This window comes from Pinus tabuliformis, chromosome 5_1 (assembly GCF_031772625.1).
Source record: "Pinus tabuliformis cultivar Carrire ecotype Pingquan chromosome 5_1, CPIR1, whole genome shotgun sequence".
Lineage (NCBI taxonomy): Eukaryota > Viridiplantae > Streptophyta > Pinopsida > Pinales > Pinaceae > Pinus > Pinus tabuliformis.
The window spans coordinates 685,220,471-685,229,418 of record NC_142305.1 but is presented as its reverse complement, the minus strand read 5'-3'; positions in this window follow the sequence as shown (position 1 = coordinate 685,229,418).

The following is an 8,948-nucleotide window of genomic DNA, read 5'->3' as shown; positions in this document are numbered from 1 at the left end:
GGCTCTCCTTGGTCTTCCGAAGAGTTGGCATTCCTATCAGGACTCTATCAATGATCGGGAGAATTGCCAGGATGGGAGGGACTTTGGTCTGATCTTGTGCAAGAGGAGATCAGGCGAAATACCAGGGACGGATCTTCATCAAAGGCATCTGATGAAGAAAATTGCGCTTTGGCTGCCAAAGCAAAGAAGGGGAAGAACAAGAAAGCTTCTCATTCCAGTGCGAAAGGCAAGAAGTAGGACATGTCCAAGGTGAAGTGCTTTCACTGTCACCAGCACGGACATTATGCCACAGATTGTCCGCAGAAGAAGAAAAATAAGCAAGTTGTTGGATCTGCAGCGGGAGAGGCCTTAGCCTCACAGTTTGAGCTGGATTTTTCACTGATCGCATGCTTGGTATCAAGTGTGATGGGATCAAGATGGTTCTTGGACAGTGGTGCGTCTTTTCACATGACAGGAGATTGAGATTTGTTTTCTGATCTGGATGAGAAAGATCTTAGAGTGCACATCGAGATGGGCGATGATGGTAGATACAGTGCGACCGGTATCGGTACCATTTCCTTTGAGAGGGAGTCTGGTAAACCCTTCGTATTGAAGGAAGTGATGCATGTTCCAGGATTGAAGAAGAATCTTATCTCTGTGGCGATGTTAGAAGACAAGGGATATTATGTTGTCTTCAACAAGGGAAAGGCTTTCCTGCGCAGTAAGACAACTGGAGAAACCCGGAAGATAGGGGTTCGAGTCAAGAACCTTTATCAATTACATGTAGATGGCTGCGCAAAAATGGCATGCAAGGTAGAAGGATTGGTGAGCCGGGATGATGGCGAGTTGTGGCACCGGAGATTGGACCACCTTCACCATGGAGCCTTGAAGATACTGCAGTAGATTTCTACTGGGCTTCCTAAAGGCACTCTTGCGCAGTCATATCAGTGCAAGGGGTGTACTTTGGGAAAATTTGTGAAAGCCACATTTCACGAGAAGGATAGTCATGCCACGACGATCCTTGAGAGAATTCACACAGACGTGTGTGGACCTTTCTCAGTAGCTTCGACAGCAAAGCACAAGTACTATGTGATCTTTGTTGATGATTTCTCTCGAAAGTGCTGGATCTTCTTCATGCAGAAGAAGAGCGAGACATACTCAAAGTTTTGTGAGTTCAAAGCACTGGTCGAGAAGGAATCGGGGAAGAAGGTGAAGGCTCTTAGGAGCGACAATGGTGGTGAATTCATCTCTGGCGAGTTCAAGGACTTCTGCAGTGCAGAAGGGATTCAAAGAGAGCTCATAGCTCCCCATAACCCACAGTAGAACGGGGTTGCTGAGCGGAAGAACAGAACGATCGTGGGTGTTGCACGAGCGATGTTGCATGATCAGGGCCTACCCCTTCACTTTTGTGTGGAGGCATGCAATATTGCAGTATATGTGCAGAACCGTTGTCCTCACAAGATACTTGGCATGAGTACACCCGAGGAGGCTTATTCTGGTAAGAGGCCTGATATTTCCCATTTGAGGATTTTTGGTTCTCCTGTTTACATGCATGTGACGAAGGATGCCAAGAAGAAGCTGGAGTCGATCGCAAAGGTTGGGATATTTGTGGGGTACACTGATACGCCCCACAACTATCGTGTGTATTTGCCAGACAGTCGCAAGACTGTTGTGCAATGGGATATCAAATTTCAGGAGGAGAAAGCCATGAAGTGTTCGCTTGAGAGGGAGCCACACTTGCATGCAGATGTGGAGCTATTAGTTCCTAAGGATGAGCTTCAGGATGTGGATCAGCCACAAGATGAAGTTCATGTAGTGGAAGAGACCACTCATGCAGCGTCAACCATCAGAGGGCGAAAGCGCACTACAGAAGCTGAGCGACTGGATTAAGATGCAGAGAAGGTTGTAGGACCACCTACATCACAGCGCAGACAGAGACAATCACCTAATCGGTACACTGGATACATGGCTCTTGTGAGCAAATGTGTCGTGACTGAGCCATCCTCTTTCGAGGAAGCTGTGGAGGATCCTGCATGGGTAGATGCCATGGTGGAAGAGTATGATTCGATTGTCAGAAACAGTGCATGGGAGATTGTCCCAAGACCAGAGGGGAAATCAGTGGTGGGTTCGAGATGGATCTACAAAGTGAAGAAGGCAGCTGACGGGAGTGTGGAGAAGTACAAGGAAAGATTTGTTGCCTGAGGCTTCTCACAGATAGAGGGGATTGATTATGAGGAGACGTTTGCACCTGTCGCAAGGTATTCTTCCACATGGATGATTCTTGCTCTCTCAGCGCAGATGGGGTGGCACATCCATCAGATGGATGTGAAGACTCTGTTCCTCAATGGAGTCAATGAGGAGGAGGTGTACATAGAGCAGCCCGAAGGTTTTGAGATCTTCAGCAGCGAGTCGCATGTGTGCAGGCTCAAGAGAGTGCTGTATGGGTTGAAACAAGCACCTCGTGCTTAGTACACATGGATAGACAGTTATTTCATCGGACTTGGATTCTCCAAGAGTGAGGCGGATCCTAACCTATACTAGATTGTGGTAGAGGGTAAGTTGCTGATCATTGTACTTTATGTAGATGATTTGATTTTGACGGGAGATGAGCTATTGATACTTTCATGCAAGGAGGATCTTGCTAGAGAGTTTGAGATGAAGGACTTGGGCCTCCTTCATTATTTCCTGGGATTGGAAATTTGGTAGCGCAGTGATGGACTATTTGTTTCTCAGGGTAAGTATGCTCGGGAGATACTGGAGAAGTTCAACATGCATGGCTGCAAGCCTGTTGATACTCCTCTTCCTGGAGGTTGGAGGAAGGAGGATGCTACTTCAGCGGAGGTAGTGGATGCCACTGTTTATCGACAATTGGTGGGGTCGCTTATGTATCTGGTCAATACATGACCCGATATATGCTATGCTGTTAACCAGCTTTCACAAACTATGGTTAAGCCAACCAAGCTCTTGTGGAAGTCAGGCAAGCGTGTATTGCGTTATCTTAGAGGCACATCGGGATATGGATTGTGGTACAGATAGGAGGATGAGGTGAAGCTATGTGGCTTCACAGATGCAGATTGGGAAGGGAGCCCAACGAACAGAAAGAGCACATCTGGAGGGATCTTCAGTATCGGGTCGACAGCAGTTTCTTGGTACATCAGGAAGTAGAGATCTGTGGCACTCAGTTCAGAAGAGGCCGAGTATATGGCAGTAAGTTTGGCTACATGCGAGGCTATATGGATGAGGAAGATCCTGGTCAGGTTGTTCGGGTCACACTTGGAGCCTACTGTGATTTATTGTGATAACGAGAGTTGCATTAAACTCTTGGCTAATCCAGTATTTCATGATAGATCCAAGCACATCGACATTAGGTACCATCATATTAGAGATTGTGTGCAACGGAGAATCATGTTACTTTCATACATTCCCACGGAGGATCAGGATGCTGATATCTTGACGAAGGCACTCACCAGGAGCAAATTCGAATACTACAGAGGCAGGATAGGGGTTGCAGATAATCCATATCTTATTGAGAGGGAGTGTTGAAAATGCAACAAGATGATGGAGCTTAGTGAAAAGAAGTCGCCTTCACTAAGTGGGCCCGCAGGCTATTTTTGGCGCAAAGTCTATTTTTAGACTATGTCTATTTTTAGACATATGGATCATGGTCTATGAGTTGCAGGATGCTACTTATGGATGATTGGTCATGTTGGTAAAAATAGATGGACCTCTATTTTTAGACATATGGGCGGAGTCTACTTTTAGACTGCTAGTCAAAAAATAGAACAGTCGAATATTATTAGCTCTTAATAATATTTGGACTATAAACATTATCTTATCCTCTTGTAGCACTTTAGTTCGAGCTACGGATGTGGCACATGAAACTGCCAGAAGGAAATATGCTTTTCCTATGGGTTAGTTGAGCTATTGCATGATGGACTTCAGTTAGAACTCAAGTGATTGAGTTTGGTGCAGTTGATTGAGGAGCTGATGGAGTTGTGTTCAGTTTGACTTAGTTGAACTAATTGTATTTAGTCTAATTGCCAAATACACTAGTGATGAGTGATGTGAATTAATTATTAATTAATTCACTAATTATTAACTCATAAATCAACTAAAGAATACATCAGTTAACTCAGTGCATGGACAGTTCAATGGAGACAAGTGTTAGAGGTGGGTGAAAGGGTGAGACTACTATCAGTTGTGACTATAGCTGTGCATGATATTTGCACAACCATTGATTGAGATTTCCAATGAGGATTATGCAATACAAGCCAAGGGAATTCGAACTTGGATCTGATCTATTCTCAACTTGGATTGCGCAGTAGAGGCAGGCAAAGAGTGGAGGAGATTTGAACCCGTGACTTGTTCAGATCTGAGCTAGTTTGTGTGTAGCATGTGGAGATAGTACTGAGTACTCGTGAGGAGTATTGTACTATGTATTGTTACATGTTCTCTATCATTATAATATACAGATAGTTGGGGGTTTTCAGCTGTATGCTTTCCCCATTACATACTGTGTTGATATGTGTGATTGATGTTTCAATGTACGCATGCGATTGTTTTTTAATTCCGTAAATTGATGATCAATGGTAGAGGAGGTTATGTATTATGCATGCATTCCGCAAATAGTGTATAATCAGGATAATCTCTGTGAATAAGTGTTATATTATTCAAATTTCTACAGATTGAGCAACAAGTAATGAAAAATGGAAGTGCTAAAAATAACATTGCTATAAATAGAATTTTGAGTTAGATTCCTATTTTAGTCAGTCCCTAAACTAAAATAGTGAAGTAAAATCCGAATTTTATCTTAGCAGCTATTTGTAAAATAATTAATTAATTCATCTTGAGTTAATTAGTTAAGGAAAATCAAACATGAAGTCTATGTGGGGACATGCAACAGTTTCTCCATTAATTGAGGAATTTATCCATCAGTTAAAGAGATAAGGATGAGTTCTAATTTGAATGTAATTAGTTGGATCAGTTAACTGAGTCAAGTCCAGTTAGATTGATTTAAACAGTTTGTTTAAATTAATGTGAGTTCAGTTAGTTAATGCATGCTTGCATATAACTGTTGCACTTCAGATAACTTAATATTCTCTCATAAATAACTCATGCATGTCAGTTCAGACAAAGACCCTGTTGAGATCAAAGGAGGGAGAATGTACTATCAGTTAGATGGATTTTTCCTATAAAGGAAACTCATATATGCAGAAGGATTTATCTCCTTCAGGATTGCGCAATTAGATTAGAGGTTAGTGAGTGTGTGAAGAGGCTAATTCACACAAGTGGTTGCACTGGACCCCAAGGAAAATTGCGCAAAGAAATAGGAGGCTTGGAGGGCAGAGGAGAAGGTTTGTGAGAGGCCTTTGACTGTCTATGAGCAGCAAAGGGATTATACTGAGAGCTGGTTGGCTACCAAGCTAAGGCTTTGTGTAATTCTGTGACTATTTTCCACTTGTATGATAAACAGTGATTGGGGTTGTAGGCTGAGGCTTTCCCCGGGTTATTTCTTCTGTGTTATGTGTGATTGATTTCTCCTTATCAGTTATATGTGTTCTCTTGATCTTGTTCAATTTGATTAAGCTTCCGCAAAGTGTTGTAGAAGTAGATCTTGTATTTTGTTTTAGTATATTTCATAATCTGTTGATCTATAGTGGGAATTTCTACAAATTCCATATCCTCTAAACACATTTAATGAATGAATGTGGCTGGTCAGAACTCTATGAGACAAATTAGGACAAGTTTCTCTTAATAGTTCAGACTTAAGGTATCATTAGTTTAGATGTAAGATATTGATCTACATGTGCTTTATTTATCTAGAAATAATATATTTATCTCCTGAGTATTTCAATAATCATAGCATATATGTTTTATGCTTTGAATATAAAAAATTGTAAACTCAACCATTAGGATAAAATAAGGGAATCAGATAGCATTTTAAATCTTTAAAATAGAACGAATGAAGGTCAAGTATTGTGTAAAATTCACATTACACCATTTACAGAGAAGAGATCATAGGGATTAATGAAAGTTGTGAAGGCTATATGGCCATACTACCCACCAAAAAAGAAATTTTAACCAACAAGCAGACAATTTACCTAGAGGATTGATAGTTTGGAGGTGAAATAATCAATCATTGTTGGAAGTAGTTTATAAGGATCAATCACGCAGGAACTCAACATCAACAATAGGCTACAAACTATGGTGTAGCACATAGGAAGCACATATTATGCAAAACATCAAAGGAATAATTTTTTTTAACTAGAACATTTTGTAGGAGTGAAGGAACTTCTTATTTTAGAGTACATGCTAGGCAAGGTTAATTTTGGTCTTCTAATACCAAATTTGTATCTCCATTAGGTACGATTTCAATCTAAAATAAAAAATAAATTAAAGCCTCGGTATTTAAAGATTGTTAAGAAAAGTTAAACTAGAAAGTTTATAAAGATTATTTAGAAAAAAAGGTAAGGCACTACATATTATCCTTGATTGAAAGCAAATGAAAGAAGGAAATAAACCATAAAGAATCAAGAAAGGGGATAAATTGTTAATTAAGATTTCTATTTTGTTGATAGTGTCAACAACGTTGCAAGCTTGTAATGACTTATCGAATCAAGCCATTTCCTTTCCAAACACATCCCCATTCCTACATCCTAGTTTAGGCTCTTTGCAAATCTAATTCTTTTGATGCATTCTTGTGCTATAGTAGCCCCTACACCTTCAAACTTGTGTATTTGAAGGATAACAAAAATAATTTAGCCCTCATAGTGCAAGCTTATTTTTTTCAAGAAAAATGTACATATAGGCAGAACATTAGACAGACAAATAAATAGATAGCAAAAAAATCTATACATAAAATAAGTGAATAAAAGTGACTCTCTAAGGATCAATCTCATATTGGTGGTCTTCGTTCTGCCATTTTTCTTGATAGAGGAATTGTATCTCTTCTTGATTCCATTTTTGAATGGTTGTTTCAATGCTTTATTCTTCATCTTCAAAAACTTCCATGTCATTTTTTGCATCATTTTATTCATCTTCTCTTGAGCTGACTACTACCCTGTTTACCTGCACACTTAAAATCAATGTTAAAAACATCTTCATCATGTTCTACAATGAGATCTTTCTCCTCTTCCTCTTCCTTCTTTTCCTCTTCAACTACATTGAGACTATCTTCCATTGTTATGCAGTCAATGGATATTCTCATTAAAAACTATTGAATCATTTTATCCTCTTCTTGATTGTGAGTTCTTACTAGATCACACACTACTTCATGAGCAATTCCAACTTTTTATTCATAACTTTCTACTACAGTGGTAGCTTCAACCTTCAATTCTTCATCAAACATAGCACTTTCCATATTTCCATAACCAATCCCTATTTCAAAAAAGAAACCACAAATGTCATCAACATAATTTTCATTCACTCTATGGTGGGATATTCGAGCATGCATGTTCTCATTAGCAATTTCAACTTCACAAAATTCCTCAGTTGTTGATGTATTCAAGAGAGATGCACTCTCAGCACTGCAAATCGTTGCTTCATATACAAAACTCTTTTTTTCATTCTCAAACTTAAATGTCTCAACCTATGATTCAAAGAGGTCATCAGCAATTGCAAACTTACCAACTGGAGCACTCATGTTATTCATTTCTTTATTGAAAGCTTCACCGTCATCAAGGTTGATTGTTGGTCTCACCAATTGACAACTCACTTTGCAGTCATCATCCACCCATGTCTCATCAGAGTGGGATCCACCATCATATTCACAATCCATGTGAATATGCTCTTGCTTTGCTTCACACACATAGGCTTCATCTTCTCTCTATACAATATTTTCTGCATGCCCTTCATCCATATGCATGTTTTCATAATGGGCCTTAATTTTATAGTCTTCACAACCATCATCCACCTTTGAGTGGGATTCTCCAAGGTCTATTATCCTCCTGGAGTCTTGCTCATCTAGTCTCATATCTATGATTGACTTCTCTATTGATTCTTCAACGGATTGTGACATAACTTGTTGCTATATGTCACTTTCCTTTGCACCAAATTATGCTTCCATGATCTTCCATACTTCATAGGAAGATGTAGATTTTGCTACCTTACGCAAAAAAATCTCATCCAATGTTTGTTTTATAAGATCCAAAACTAAAGCATCACATCCTTTATCATATGGTTTATTAGACCAGTACTCAATCAACTCTTTACATCGAAGAAAAAATTTCATTTTGATAAACCAAAATTCAAATTTTTTATCATATTCATCCTGATCCATGCATCCTTGACTTTTTCTGCTTCATCTGCTTATCTTCTAGATTCCTCAACTGGTGCGAGAACCTCTATGAGCTCCTCAAAATACTCAGATTGTTCCTTTCAATTTATTTTCTAGGCCTGCTTCAGTCTTGCTTTGCAAGCCATGACTATTGTCTTTCTTTGTCTTTTGTCTTCTTTCCTTATTGTTTGAGCCTTCTTTCTATATTGCCCCCGAAAAAAATAAATAAAAAAATCAATATATGACCCCGTAATATAAAACATGTTCTTTCCCTAACATTTGTAGTATTCTCTGTTGATTCTTCAATAAATAATCCACAACCAACTACCAATTCACGACAAATCTTTGCAATACTTCAACTAATGATTCCTTCCAAAAATAAAATCACCCTTTCTTTATTCTCCTTTTCAAATAAAATAAATACCTACTTTTTACCATATTCATCGTGATCCATGCATCCTTGACTTTTTCTGCTTCATCTGCTTATCTTTTAGATTCCTCGGCTGCTGCGAGAACCTCTATGAGCTCCTCAAAATACTCAGATTGTTCCTTTCAATTTATTTTCTAGGCCTGCTTCAGTCTTGCTTTGCAACCCATGACTATTGTCTTTCTTCTGTCTTTTGTCTTCTTTCCTTATTATTTGTGCCTTCTTTCTATATCGCCGCCGAAAAAAAATAAAACAATCAATATATAA